Source organism: Chrysemys picta, chromosome 8, assembly GCF_011386835.1.
Source record: "Chrysemys picta bellii isolate R12L10 chromosome 8, ASM1138683v2, whole genome shotgun sequence".
In the NCBI taxonomy this organism is placed as follows: domain Eukaryota; kingdom Metazoa; phylum Chordata; order Testudines; family Emydidae; genus Chrysemys; species Chrysemys picta.
In genome coordinates, this window is record NC_088798.1 from 55082632 (window position 1) to 55098256 (window position 15625).

A 15625-nucleotide genomic window follows, 5' to 3' on the forward strand; every position below is an offset into this window, starting at 1 on the left:
AAATGGCTGTAGCAAGGGATTTACTTCCCAGACCAGAAAATAACCATTGGGGATGTTGAAATGCCTATAGTTATCCTTGGGGACCCAGCCTACCCCTTAATGCCAGTGCTCGTGAAGCCATACACAGGCAGTCTGGACTGTAGTCAGGAGCTGTTCAACTACAGACTGAGCAAGTGGAGAATGGTGGTAGAATGTGCATTTGGACGTTTAAAGGGTCGCTGGTGCACATTATTGACTCTCTCAGACCTCAGCCAAACCAATATTCCCATTGTTATTGCTATTTGCTGTGTGCTCCACAGTCTCTGTGAGAGTAACGGGGAGACTTTATGGCGGGGTGGGAGGCTGAGGCAAATCGCCTGGCTGCTGATTACGAGCAGCCAGACACCAGGGCGATTAGAAGAGCACACCAGGAAGCGCTGCGCATCAGAGAAGCTTTGAAAACCAGTTTCATGACTGACCAGGCTACGGTGTGAAAGTTCTGTTTGTTTCTCCTTGATGAAAACCCGCCCCTTTGATTGACTCATTCTCTGTAAGCAACCCACCCTCCCCCTTCGATCACAGCTTGCTTTCAAAGGAACTAAAGTCACTATCATTTAAAAATCATGTATTCTTTATTAATTGATTATAAAAAGAGAGAGAGAACTGACAAAGGTAGCCCAGGTAGGGTTTGGGAGGAGGATAGGAGGGAAGGAAAAGGCCACTAAAAAAGTTCAAAATAATGACAGCCTTTTGCTTGGGCTGTCCACTGGGGTGGAGTGGGAGGGTGCACGGAGCCTTCCCCCACCCCGTGTTCTTACACGTCTGGGTGAGGAGTTTATGGAACATGGTGAGGGGGGAGGGTGGTTATACAGGGGCTGCAGTGGCACTCTGTGATCCTGCTGCCGTTCCTGAAGCTCCACCAGACGCCGGAGCATGTCCGTTTGCTCACGCAGCAGCCCCAGCGTTGCATCCTGTCTCCTCTGATCTTCCTGCTGCCACCTCTCATCTCGAGCGTCTCTCCACTCCTCACGTTGGTCCCTCCTGTCCTCCCGTTCACTGGCATCTTTCCTGTACTTTGATACCGTGTCCTTCCACTCATTCAGATGAGCTCTTTCATTGCGGGTCGATTCCATGATTTCAGAGAACATTTCGTCTTGTGTCCGTTTTTTTCGCCGCCTTATCTGAGATAACCTTCTGGACGGAGGAGGGAGGCTTGAAAAATTTGCAGCTGCGGGAGGGAGGGGAAAAGGGGAGAGAAGTATTTAAAAAGATACATTTTACAGAACAATGCTTATACTCTTTCACGGTGAATGACACTAGTCATATTACATAGCACGTGTGATTTCGGTACAAGGTTGCATTTTGCATCTTAATATTGAGTGCCTGCGGCTTTGGTGTTAGAGATCACAGACGCAGGTCCGGGCAACAGAATTCAGCTTGCATGTGGCCATGGAAGCCATTGTCTTTCGGCTTCTGCAGCCTTCATAAAAGCAGCGCCCTCCTTTCCCACATACCGAGCAAAGCCCATTGAGTGCTGTGGTTTTCCTGTTACCGTGCAGCAGCAGAAACCAAACTACACCCCCCATCCAATTCTCTGGGATGATCGCTTTATCCCTCCCCCCACCGTGTGGCTGGTATCAGGGAAGATCCCTGCAGAAACCAAACTAACCCCACCCCCATCCAATTCTCTGGGATGATCGCTTTACCCCTCCCCCCACCGTGTGGCTAGTATCAGGGAAGATCCCTGCAAGCCAAACGCGAAAAGCTCAGTGCCAACACCCTCCTCCCCCCGGCTTGGCTAACTGCATGGAAGGATTTCTTTTCAGCCACAGGCAAACAGCCCAGTAGGAACAGCCACCTCTGTCCCCTTAATTAAATTCCCGTATTTCAACCAGGTTACCATGAACAATATCACTCTCCTGAGGATAACGTGAGATAAAGAACGGATGTTGCTTGAATGCCAGCAAACACCAGGACCATACGCTGCCGGGCTTTGTCAGGCAATGATACCAGATTACTTGCTACTAGCATGGCATGGTCAAGTGTCCTACCATGGAGGATGGAATAAGGCTGCACTGCACAGAAACCTTGTGGCAAGGCTTTTGGAGTACCTCCAGGAGAGCTTCATGGAGATGACCCTGGAGGATTTCCGCGCCATCCCCAGACACATTAACAGATTTTCCAGTAGCTGTACTGGCCACGAATGCATCCCAAGTCCTCAGGGCAAATTAATCATTAAAAAACGCTTGCTTTTAAACCATGTTTTATATTTACAAAGGTACACTCACCAGAGGTCCCCTCCATGGCTTCATGGTCTGGGATATTGCCTTGGGAGGGTACTTCGGTCAGGCTGAGAAAAAGATCCTAGCTGTTGGGGAGAACGGAGTGCAGTGTGCTCTCCGCAAGCTCGTCCTCATCCTAGACTCATAGACTTTAAGGTCAGAAGGGACCATTATGATCATCTAATCTGACCTCCCACATGATGCGGGCCACAAAAGCTGACCCACCCACTCCCAGAAGAATTCTCTCCCTTGACTCAGCTGTTGAAGTCCCCAAATCAAGATTTAAAGACTTCAAATCGCTGAGAATCCTCCAGCAAGCGACCCCTGCCCCATGCTGCCGAGGAAGGCGAAAAACCTCCAGGGCCTCTGCCAATCTACCCTGGAGGAAAATTCCTTCCCGACCCCAAATATGGCGATCAGCTGAACCTCAAGCATGTGGGCAAGATTCTCCAGCCAGACCCTCTGGAAAAAGTTCTTTGTAGTAACTTTTAATATCCCATCATTGACCATTGTTGCTAATTACCAGCGATGGCACGTTATTGACCTATTGACTAAAATCACTTTATCCCATCAAACCATCCCCTCCATAAACTTATCAAGCTTCATCTTAAAGCCAGAGAGGTCTTTCGCCCCCACTGTTTCCCTCGGAAGGCTGTTCCAAAACTTCACCCCTCTGATGGATAGAAACCTTAATCTAATTTCAAGCCTAAACTTCCCGACAGCCAGTTTATATCCATTCGTTCTCGTGTCCATATTAGTACTGAGCTGAAATAATTCCTCTCTTCCCTGGTATTTATCCCTCTGATATATTTAAAGAGAGCAATCATATCCCCCCTCAGCCTTCTTTTGGTTAAGCTAAACAAACCAAGCTCCTCGAGTCTCCTTTCATACGACAGATTTTCCATTCCTCGGATCATCCTAGTGGCCCTTCTCTGTACCCTTCTCTGTACATGGAAGACCAGAACTGCCCACAGTACTCCAAATGAGGTCTCACCAGTGCCTTGTATAATGGAACCAGCACCTCCTTATCCCTACTAGAAATACCTCACTTAATGCATCCCAAGACCTCATTATCTTTTTTCACGGCCACGTCACATTGCCAACTCATGGTCATCTTGTGATCAACCAGGACTCCGAGGTCCTTCTCCTCTTCCGTTACTTCCAACTGATGCGTCCCTAGCTTATAACTAAAATTCTTGTTATTAATCCCTAAATGCATAACCTTACACTTCTCACTATTAAATTTCATCCTATTACTATTACTCCAGTTTACAAGGTCATCCAAATCTCCCTGCAAGATATCCCGATCCTTCTCCGAATTGGCAATACCTCCCAACTTTGTAAAAACAACAAGGAGTCTGGTGGCACCTTAAAGACTAACAGATTTATTTGGGCATAAATCTGTTAGTCTTTAAGGTGCCACCAGACTCCTTGTTGTTTTTGTAGATACAGACTAACACGGCTACCCCCTGATACTCCCAACTTTGTGTCATCCGCAAACTTTATCAGCCCACTCCTACATTTGGTTCTGAGGTCAGTAATGAATAGATTAAATAAAATCGGACCCAAACCAAACCTTGAGGAACTCCACTGGTAACCTCCCTCCAACCTGACAGTTCACCTTTTAGTACGACCCACTGCAGTCTCCCCTTTAACCAGTTCTTTATCCACCTCTGGATTTTCATATTGATCCCCATCTTTTCCAATTTGACCAATAATTCCTCATGCGGTACGGTATCAAACGCTTTACTGAAATCGAGGTATATTAGATCCACCGCATTTCCTTTATCTAAAAAATATATTACTTTCTCAAAGAAGGAGATCAGGTTGGTTTGGCACGATCTACCTTTCGTAAAACCGTGTTGTAATTTGTCCCAATTGGCATTGTCCTCAAGGTCCTTAACTACTTTCTCCTTCAAAATTTTTTCCAAGACCTTGCATATTACAGATGTTAAACTAACAGACCTGTACTTACCTGGGTCACTTTTTTTCCCCTTCTTGAAAATAGGAACCACATTAGCTATTCTCCAGTCAAAAGGTACCACCCCCGAGTTTACAGATTCATTAAAAATGATCGCTAATGGGCTTGCAATTTCTCGCGCCAGTTCCTTTAATATTCTCGGATGAAGATCATCCGGTCTGCCCGATTTAATCCCGTTAAGCTGTTTGAGTTTGGCTTCTACCTCGGATACGGTAATGTCAACCCCCACTCCTTTATTCCCATCCGTCTCGCTTCTACTATTCCTCAGCCTTTCATTAGCCTCATTAAATACCGATGCAAAATATTCATTTAGATATTGTGCCATGCCTAGATTATCCGTAATCTCCACTCCACCTACAGTCTTAAGTGGTCCCACTTCTTCTTTCTTTGTTTTCTTCCTATTTATATGGCTATAAAAACTCTTACTATTGGTTTTAATTCCCCTCGCAAGGTCCAACTCTACACAGCTTTTGGCTTTTCTCACTCCATCTCTACATGCTCTGACCTCAATAAGGTAGGTTTCTTTGCTGATCCCTCCTATCTTCCACTCCCTGTACGCTTTCTGTTTTTTCTTAATGACCCCTCTGAGATGGTTGCTCATCCATCTCGGTCTAAATCTCCTGCCCGCGAACCGTTTTCCCTTTCTTGGGATACAGGCCTTCAACAGCTCCTGCAACTTCAACTTGAAATAATCCCAGGCGCCTTCTGCCTTTAGATCCCTAAATATGTTAGTCCAATCCACTTCCTTAACTAGTCCCCTTAATTTATTAAAGTTAGCCCTTTTGAAATCATAAACCTTAGTCTCTGATTTAATTCTGTTAATCTTTCCATTTAGTTTAAACTGAATTAGCTCATGGTCACTCGAGCCAAGTTTGTCCCTTATAACCATTTCCTCAACTAGGTCCTCACTACTCACCAAAACCAAATCTAAAATGGCATCCCCCCTCGTCGGTTCAGCAACTACTTGATGAAGGAATTCATCAGCTATCACGTCTAGGAAAATCTGAGCCCTATTATTGTTACTAGCATTTGTTCCCCAATCTATATCCGGGAAGTTAAAGTCTCCCATGATTACACAGTTCCTATTAATATTTACTTCCCTAAAAACGTTAAAGAGTTCTCTGCCCATATCCAGGCTAGATCCTGGCGGTCTATAGCACACCCCAAGCACTATCCCAGAGGAGGCTCTAGTAGTTCTTTTACCCAATGTGAGTTTTGCCCAGACAGACTCTGTCTTATCCATTCCATCACTTATTATTTCTTTACAGTTTACCTCATTATTGACATACAATGCTACTCCCCCACCTTTACCTTTGATCCGGTCTTTCCTAAACAGCACATACCCTTCCATACCTGTACTCCTCTTCCCTGTCCGCAGACTCCTCAGGCACGGCTGAGATTACCCCCTGCTCGGAATCCATGGTCAGAGGTGGGGTAGTGGTGGCGGCCCCCCCTAGAATTGCACGCAGCTCAGCCTAGAAGCGGCATGTCCGCGGCTCTGACCCGGACCTTCCGTTTGCTTCTTTGGTTTTCTGGTAGGCTTGTTTGAGCTCCTTAACTTTCACGTGGCACTGATATGAGTCCCTATTGTGGCCTCTCTCCATCATGCCCTTGGAAATTTTTTCAAATGTTTTGGCATTTCGTCTTTTAGAACGAAGTTCTGCTAGCACAGAATCCTCTCCCCATATAGCGATCAGATCCAGTACCTCCCGTACGGTCCATGCTGGTGCTCTTTTTTGATTCTCGGACTGCATGGTTACCTGTGCTGATGAGCTCTGCATGGTCACCTGTGCTCTCCACGCTGGGCAAACAGGAAATGAAATTCAAAAGTTCGCGGGGCTTTTCCTGTCTACCTGGCCAGTGCATCCGAGTTCAGATTAATGTCCAGAGCGGTGACAACGGTGCACTGTGGGATAGCTCCCGGAGGCCAATACCATCGAATTGCGGCCACGCTAACCCTAATTTGAAATGACAATGTCGATTTCGGCACTACTCCCCTCGTCGGGGAGGAGTACAGAAATCGATTTTAAGAGCCCTTTATGTCGAAGTAAATGGCTTTGTTGTGTGGACAGGTGCAGGGTTAATTCGATTTAACGCTGCTAAATTTGACCTAAACTCATAGTGTAGACCAGGCCTCAGAGTAAGTTTGTCTCTCCTTGCTTAATGAGGCTGAAACTTCCAGCTAATGTAGTTAACCAGCATGGTTACATGTTCCATTGAGTTGAAAAGACATTCCACGGTATGAGGTTACACATTTTAAATACCTCACCCTCCTTGCCTTTAGCTAGACATTTTAGAAAACCAAACAAAAACAAGAACATCCAAATCCTTGGGATGAAAGAGAGGGCAGGAAGCCAGTGTTGATCAGGGGGCAAACTATGCTAAAGTGAACAATTGATGGAAACTACTTTTGACCCCTTGCTAGCTGAGAGGAAAAAATACAGTCCTAGCTATAGAATTTCTGGCTCTGCTTCAGATACTGTAAGAGAGACAAGGTGGGTGAGGCAATATCTTTTATTGGGCCAACATTTGTTGGTGAGAGAGACAAGCTTTTGAGCCACAGAATTCTTTTTCAGGACTGGGAAAGGAACTCCCAGCCTCACAGCAAAATGATAGATGGGTAGACTGTTTAGCAGAAGTAGCTAGTATATACTGTAAGGGACCATTCAAGGTAGAGTGACCTGTTAACACCTCTGCAGTCATAGGACAAAAAGAGGGTTAGTGGGTTACAGATTGTTATAATAAATCCTATGTCTGTGTTCAGTCCATGAACTTTGGTGTCTAGCAGAGTAATGAATTTAAGCTACGAGGCTCATCTTTTGAAAGTGTTCTGCAGTTTTCCTTTGAGGATGAGGACTGTGAAAAGTGTTCACCCAGAGGTGCTAGGTTGTTTTTGTCTTTCATCATTTTCCTGTGAGTTCATTTGAGAGCATAGTGATTGTCTGTTTTCACCCACATAGTTGTTGTAGTTGGGGCATTTAGTGCACTGGATGGAGGTACACCACATGTTATGTAGGCATGTTGTGAAGATCGATGGATCTTCAAAGGCGTGTTGTGGGTGGTGTTGATCATTGTAGCAGTAGAGATGCATCAGCAGGTTTAGCATCTGTTGTTCTGGCAGGGTCTTGTGCTGCTTTTATTTGGTGTGTCCTGGTCTGTGGGGAGCTTGCGAGAGTCAAGGAAATTCATGTATGTGGATGACATTGCCCTAGCTGTTCAGCATACAAGCCTTCATACCAGTAGCTGCAGCCTAACCCGAGATCTTAGCACAATGGCTGATTATTTCCACCACTGGAAACTTAGGCCTAATCCAAAAAAACCCCAGAGTAACCACTTTCCAGCTCAACAATAAAATGGCTAATACCAAATTTGATGTGCAGTTCTGAGGTGAGAGCATCAGCCAGGAAGCTAACCCAAAGTATCTTGGCATTACACTGGATCGGAGTTTAACCTTTTGCCAACACCTTGCGCACTAAGGCCAGGTCCTGTATTATACTTTTCAGAAAATTGGCTGGAACATCATGGGGCTCTAGTCCATGGACTCTATGAACCACAACAATTGCCTTAGTATATTCTGCAGCTGAATATTGTGCACCAGTGTGGTCTCACAGCAGTCACACTACACTCCTTGACACTCAATACAGCTGTTCCACAGGCTCTGGGTGTGCTCCCTGCCCCCTTCCTGGTTCCCGCTGGACACGGGAAGGAAACTGCCTGGGGCATCTCACCCCCAGGAAGCGGGGTCCAGCTGCCCCAGCATCTCAGCTCTGCTCCTTGCCAGGAGCCCAGCAGCCTTGTCAATTTCACGGCTCTGGTTCCCAGTGGGAAGTGGGGGTGAGGGAAGCTGCCCTGAGTTTCTTGCTCCCCAGCTCCCAGCTGGGACCTGGGGGACAGCTATACTCTAGCTGCCCACTTTTCTTGTCAATTTCATGGCCATTCCAGTCGTGAAATTGACAAGAATGATAGCCAACAGCCACTGTCAGTGTCTACACAGACACTGCATCGCCATAGGCCCCACTCTCATGGAGGTGGGTTTATTACGTTGGCATAGCAGGGGAGTTACATTGGCAGGAGGAGCATTTCAATGTGTACACGTCCACTGATTTGTCAACAAAACTGTGTAGTGTAGATAAGGTCTCAAATACCAGAAATATTTCTGTTATGACTGATTCAATAGCACTAGGACAGGAACATTTAGATTTTTTAATTTTTGTGGTTTTTCAGTCTAAGGCCTTGGCTACACTTGCGAATTGGATCGCATTAAATCAGCCCCGAGTGCCCTAACTCCTGAGGTGTCCACACTGGCAAGGCACATATAGCGCTCGGACTCCACAGCAAGAGCGCCCCGGGTGATCCACCTCCATGAGAAGCATAAAGCTTGCTGCATCCCAGCTGGAGCACCGCGGTGCCAGTGTGGATGCCCTGGTCTATTAATGCGCTCTGATTGGCTTCTCTGGCCTTTCTAGCCACTCTGGTCATCACTTTGAATTCTACTGCCCTGCCCTCAGGTGACCAACCATCAGACCCGCCCTTTAAATTCTCTGGGAATTTTGAAATTCCCCTTTCTGTTTGCTCAGCCAGGCATGTAGTGCTCTCACCGAATCTTTCCAGGTGACCATACCTCCACGTGCCAGGCAATCCCAAGTATGGAGCAATGGCGAGGTGCTGGACCTCATCAGTGTTTGAGGGGAGGAAGCTGTCCAGTCCCAGCTACGCTCCAGCCGTAGGAATTATGATACCTATGGGCAGATATCAAGGACCATGACAGAAAGGGGCCACGACCGGGATGCAGTGCAGTGCAGGGTTAAAGTGAAGAAGCTGCGGAACGCCTACCACAAAGTGCGGGAGGCAAACCACTGCTCTGGTGCTGTGCCCACAACCTGCCATTTCTACAAACAGCTGGACGCGATACTTGGGGGTGACGCCACCTCCGCTCCGAAGACCACCATGGACACTTCAGAGGCCATGGCAGCCTGGAGTGCAACAAGGCAGGAGGAGGAAAGCAGGAGCGAGGGTGCTGAGGAGGAGGAGGAGGTGGGCCCAGAGCCAGAGAATGGCCCAGCATCCCTATATGCATGCAGCCAGGAGCTGTTTTCAAGCCAGGAGGAAGGTAGCCAGTTGCAGCAGACGGTGCTTGTGGAAGAACAAACAGCAGCAGAGGTGCCTGGTAAGCAGCTTTTATTTTGGGGAGGTAGTTGTTCAGTGCGGGCTCTTGGGGTGAGGAGGGTTGCAGAAAGAAGGGTTAGGGCTGCGTGCATGCCTAGATGCGGAATAGGGCATTGATTTGCTCTCTCACATCGCAGTAATCGGCCTCAGTGATCTCATCGAAGGTCTCATGCATAAGGTGGGCAATCCGCTTACACAGGTTCCTTGGTAGAAGCTACTATGCTCCTTGTCCCAGTAAGGCTAACATATCCGCACCAGGCGCTACTGTGCCGTAAGGGGTGGGGGGAACCATTGCTGCACACAGGTAAGCGGTGTAAGGACCAGGGCAGAAGCCACATTGTAGTAGAAGACCCTCCCCTGCTTCCCAGGTCACCCTCAGGAGCGAAATATCTTCCAGGATGAACTCATGCTGTGGAAAATTTGGGGACAGAGTTCAGTATAGGGCCCCCCTGCAGCCGTTATCTCTCCCTAAGGCACAGAACCCTAGAGGACAGTACAGCCCTGAAACAATCAGTCCCCCTCGCCCCTGTGCTTACTCACGATTTCGAGGCTCTTGTGGTTATGTTCACTTGCTTTGGGACGGGCACTTTCTGCTATTGTGTGCACTGTGCTGGTCTTTAAGTTCGGCCGAATCATTGCTCTGTCTAGCGTTAACAACGCTGCCTCTGTTAAGTGGTGCATTTTGGCTTTACAAATGCAACCTTGAGATCCTAGCCATCCTTGTTATCAATGGCTGAAAGGCTACAAAGAATCAGGAAGCATCTGTGAAGAAGCAAGGAGGACCTTCTGCATGAAGTCATGCAGCAGTCCCTTACTGAAAATAAAAAAGTACAGGAGTGGTGGGAGACTAAAAGGCAGCACTGCCAGCAGAATGCGGATCGCTGGCACCAAAGCATGGAGTAGCTCCTAAGCATTATGGAGCGCCAGGTGGACTCTATGCAGGTGCTCATAGCACTCCAGATGGAGCAGATCCGTGCCCACCACCCCCTGCAGCCCTTGTCCCAAAACTCTTTCCTTGTACCCCCATGTCACCACCAACCCACTTTCCTCAACCTCTGGTTTCTTATCGCCACCAGCTGCCTCCAACACCTGTAGCTTCACCACCCAACCCTGCAAGCTATGACTTTTACCCACTGCACTCAACCCCCCTCACCATGCATTTTAACCAGCCTGAAGTGCAGCACTTATTGCACAGCACTCCAGACAGGAAGGCTGAACATGATAACAGAACATACGCAAATCTGTGATTGTCCCGTTCCCCACCCCGCCCCCTTCCCTCCTCCCACACAGCACAGATGTGTGATGCCATGTGTGTTTCCACAACAGTTGTGTTTCTTTTCAATAAATGAATTTTTTAGCTTTGCAAACATTCTTTATTGCATTAAGTAAAAGACAGCATAGCCCAGGAAAGCAACAGGCACTGCAAGTCAGTGCATCATACGTAGCAAACACAGATGCCTACTAGCATTGGAACCACTGCACTTCACTCCCGTGCAGGGCACCAAACATTACTGGTGGCTCTCATCATCGAAATGCTCCCTCAAGGCATCCCTAATCCTTGCAGCCCTGTGCTGGGCCCCTCTATTACTGCTGGTCTCTGGCTGTTCCAATTCAGGCTCCAGGTGTTGAGCCTCCGAGTTCCATGTCTGAGTGAAGCTTTCATCTTCCCTTCACAAATGTTATGGAGGGTACAGCATGCAGCTATAACTGTGAGGATGTTGTCATCAGCCAGGTCCACCTTCCCATACAGACAGTGCCAGCCGCCCTTTAAATGGCCAAAAGCACACTCAGTCATTCTGCCCTGACTCAGCTGTTGTTGAACCGTGTAGGGATATTAAAGAAGGTACTAATAGTGATTTCCCCAAGTGACAGTGACACCCTAATAATTTGTCCCCCACACTTTAAAATCCAACAGTTTCACCAAGTACAAAAATCTCTTGGGTCTTCTGTTAAAACTTGTAAGCTACTGTCTGTAGAAACCATTGATTGTATCTGTCCTGTGAAAGATACTTTATTACTATGTAAAACTTACAAACAAGTTAATTGCCTTTGTTCTTGAAGTAATTAATACAATGTAAACAAACACTATAAGCCGTTAAGTGACTTTCACTTCACTGTAACAGCAACGGCTCCTAGACCCCCAACGCTCTGTGATTAAAGGGCCGGGAGTCTCAAATGAATTAGCACACACCCCAAAAGTAGTGGAGACAGTAAATTAAAATATGTTGATGAATGCTTGATGTACATGAATGGTCAGGGAGGTGCCAGCCTAGAAAGGGAGTATCCAGCGGCTGAAGAATGTGTCAAGTGGATGACCAGACAACCCCCGGAGGGTAAACTGGGATGCACCCCATCACCTGGAAGGATGAGAAACACAAACTTTGGACAGTTTAGAGCCACCAGGAATGTGCCATCTGCTGATTGAGTCAGCAACAGCGGGATGAAACAGCTCCCATAGACTAACATAGGAATTAATTCCTATAAGAATGGACTCTCAAGACTGATGATGGGCTGAGTCTCTGGTTCTGCTGCCAACCTCGAGGAGCATCAGGTGCACCTGACACAGACTCGGCTCCATCCTCATGACCAAGATACCTGGCCAATAACTTGGCATGAGCAACTTCTAGGCTGGTAACTATAACCCCTATACAGAACTTAAATGAATAATTGTGTAAATAAATAGTGTGTGTGTGTGTGTGTGTGTGTGTGTGTGTGTGTGTGTGTGTGTGTGTGTGTGTGTGTGTATAAGGAATAAATAGTGATAGGAATAAGTAGTCAAACAACGTTGTTTACTTTTATCTTTTGCTTTATCATTAGATATACAATAAATGTGGCATCTTTGCCTTATCCCTCTTAATAAAATCCTGCTAGTTTTTATTCTATTGGTATAACAACCACTCCTTGCTGCTGTAAAGGCTCCCTGTGCAGGGTTTCATGAGCCACGGCATTAAGGGGTAGGCAGGGTCTCCATGGATCACAATGGGCATTTCGACTTCTCCTACAGGTGATCTTCTGGTCTGGGAAGAAAGTCGCAGCTTGCAGCTTCCTGAACAGGCCTGTGTTCCGAAAGATGCATGCGTCATACACCTTTCTGGACCAGCCTGCATTAGTGTTCATGAAACACCCATGGTGATCCAAAAGTGCCTGGAGAACCATTAAGAAATACCCCTTCCGATTTATGTACTCAGAGGCTAGGTGGTCTTGGGACGCATATTCCATCTATCACCCCTCTGCAGTTAGGGAAACCCATTTGTGCAAAGCCAGCCACAATGTCACACACATTGCCCAGAGTCACGGTTCTTCTGAGCTGGATGCGATTAATGGCCCTGCACACTTGCATTAACACTATTCCAACGCCAACTTTCCCACTCCAAACTGGTTAGTGACTGATTGGTAGCTGTCTGGAGTAGCCAGCTTCCAGATTGCAATAGCCATGTGCTTCTCCAGCAACAGGGCAGTTCTCAATGTCATGTCCTTGTGTCACAGGGTGGGAGTGAGCTCAGCACACAGTCCCATGAAAGTGGCTTTCCCTCATCTGAAAGTTCTGCAACCACTGCTCGTCATCCCAGACTTGCATGACGATGTGATCCCACCACTCAGTGCTTGTTTCCCCAAGCCCAAAGGCGGCGTTCCACTGTGGTGAGCATGTCCACGAATGCCACAAGCAATCTCGTGTCCTATGCGTTATGCGAGTCGACATCGGACTCCTCACTGTCACTTTGTAGCTTAAGGAGTAACTTGACTGCAATTCGTGACGTGCTGGTGAGATCCATCAGCATATTCCTCACAAGTTTGGGATCCATTCCCGCAGACCGAAAGGGAAGACAGAGCACGCAGTACAAAAACCTTTGAAAGATGGCACCAAATGTGAATGGAAGCACAGGGATTGCTGGGATGCGAAGCGATGCATCATGGGGCATTGGGACAGGACCCAGGATGCCCCGCGCCCCCCCTGCTTCCCACAAGCCTCAGCGCCAGAATGGGAAGAGGTGCTCTGTGGGATAGCTGCTCATAATGCACCGCTCCCAATGTTGCTGCAAGTGTGGCCACGCCACTGAGTTTGCAGCTGTCAGCGTGAACCCACAGCAGCGCTTTCCTGCTGTGGTATCCAAGGGCTGCTTTAACTCCTGGCGCTCTACATCTGCAAGTATAGCTATGCTCTAAGTTGAAAACCAATTTCAGAGCTAGTACTGTGACATGCAGCCCTAGAACTAGCCAGTAATAAGTAGAGCTGAGGAAATTTTGGAATTTCCATCCTGCCAGGTGGGATAAAAAGTTGAAATTATTTTGCAGAAAAATAAAAAAAAAAGGGGGTGGGGGTCGGGGGTTGGATATAAAATACTGTTAATTCAGCTGAGGATGTATTTTAATCCTCAACTGAGCTAAAAGGCTGGTGCGCACACAGTCTTTTTGGAGACAAACTTCAGGGTTCCTTCCCCACTCTAAACTCTAGGGTACAGATATGTGGATCTGCATGAAAGACCCCCTAAGCTGATTTTTACCATCTTAGGTTAAAAACTTTCCCAAGGCACTAATTCCACCTTGTCCTTGAACAGTATGCTGCCACCACCAAGTGAGTTAGACAAAGATTCAGGAAAAGGACAACTTGGAGTTCCTGTTTCCCCAAAATATTCCCTTCTCCCCCACCCCCCCAAGCCCTTCACCCCCTTTCCTGGGGAGGCTTGAGAATACTCTACCAACCAGATAGGTAACAAGGTGAGCATAGACCAAACCCTTGGGTTTTAGGACACAAAAACCCAATCAGATTCTAAAAACAAGAACAAAAACCCCAGACTTTATTATAAAGAAAAAGTAAAAGCAGCACCTCTGTAAAATCAGGATGGAAGATAACTTTACAGGCCAATCCGATTTAAAAAAAAAAAAAAAAAAACAGAGGATTTCCCCTTTATTTAAAACTTTAAAGTTACAAAAACAGGGATAAACCTCCCTCTTAGCACAGGGAAAATTCACAAGCTAAGACAAAAGATAATCTAACGCATTTCTTTGCTATTACTTACTATTTCTGCAATACTAGATGCTTAGTCCAGTTGTGGCTTAGGGAGATATATTTGCCCTGCCCTGGTTCCTTTGCTGACTCTGAGAGAACAAAACAAAGACACAAACAAAAACCTTCCCCCACAGATTTAAAAGTATCTTCTCCCCTTATTGGTCCTTTTAGTCAGGTGCCAACCAGGTTATCCAAGCTTCTTAACCCTTTACAGGTTAAAGGAATTAACCCTTTGCACAGGGTAAAGAGGGATGTTATGTTACCCTTAGCTGTATGTTTATGACAATGTGAGTGTCTAGTGAGAGGAACTGGACACTGCAGAGACCTCTCTGGGGAGCCTGGTACCTGGGGTTCACTGAATGTTACCTGCAAGGCAAGATTTAGACTGGCAGGGTCTCAAGGAGTTTGCTGGTAAGGCTGGCTGGTGTATCAGACCTGACACATCTTAAGCACCAGCAAAGCTCTCTTGCGGAGGCAGAGGCAGCACAGTGGCTTATGGTTCTGGGCACCCTGAGAAGGCATCACAGAGAAGGGATTCCACAGCCTCCTTTGGAAGCCTCTTCCAGAATTTAGCTACCTTTAGAGTTAGATATTAAGGAATATGTTCTAACCTAAAACTCCCTTGCTGTAGATTAAGCCTATTAACTTCTTGCCCTACCTTCACTGGTCATGGAGAACAACTGATCCCCACCCTCTTTAGAGCAAGCGCCACTTACATATTTGAAGACTTAGGCCTGGTCTACACTACGACTTTAATTCGGATTTATCAGCTTTAATTCGAATTTACCCTGCAACCGTCCACACAACGACGCTATTTATTTCGATGTAAAGGGCCCTTTAAATCGATTTCTGTACTCCACCCCGACGAGCGGAGTAGCGCCAAAATCGATTTTAACATTTCGAATTAGGGATAGTGTGGCCGCAATTCGATGGTATTGGCCTCCGGGAGCTATCCCACAGTGCATCATTGTGACCGCTCTGGACAGCAATCTAAACTTGGATGCACTGGCCAGGTAGACAGGAAAAGCCCCGCGAACATTTGAATTTCATTTCCTGTTTGCCCAGCGTGGAGAGCACAGGTGACCACAGATAGCTCATCAGCACAGGTAACCATGCAGACTGATAATCGAAAAAGAGCACCAGCATGGACCGTGAGGGAGGTACTGGATCTGATCGCTGTATGGGGAGAGGATTCAGTGCTAGCAGAAC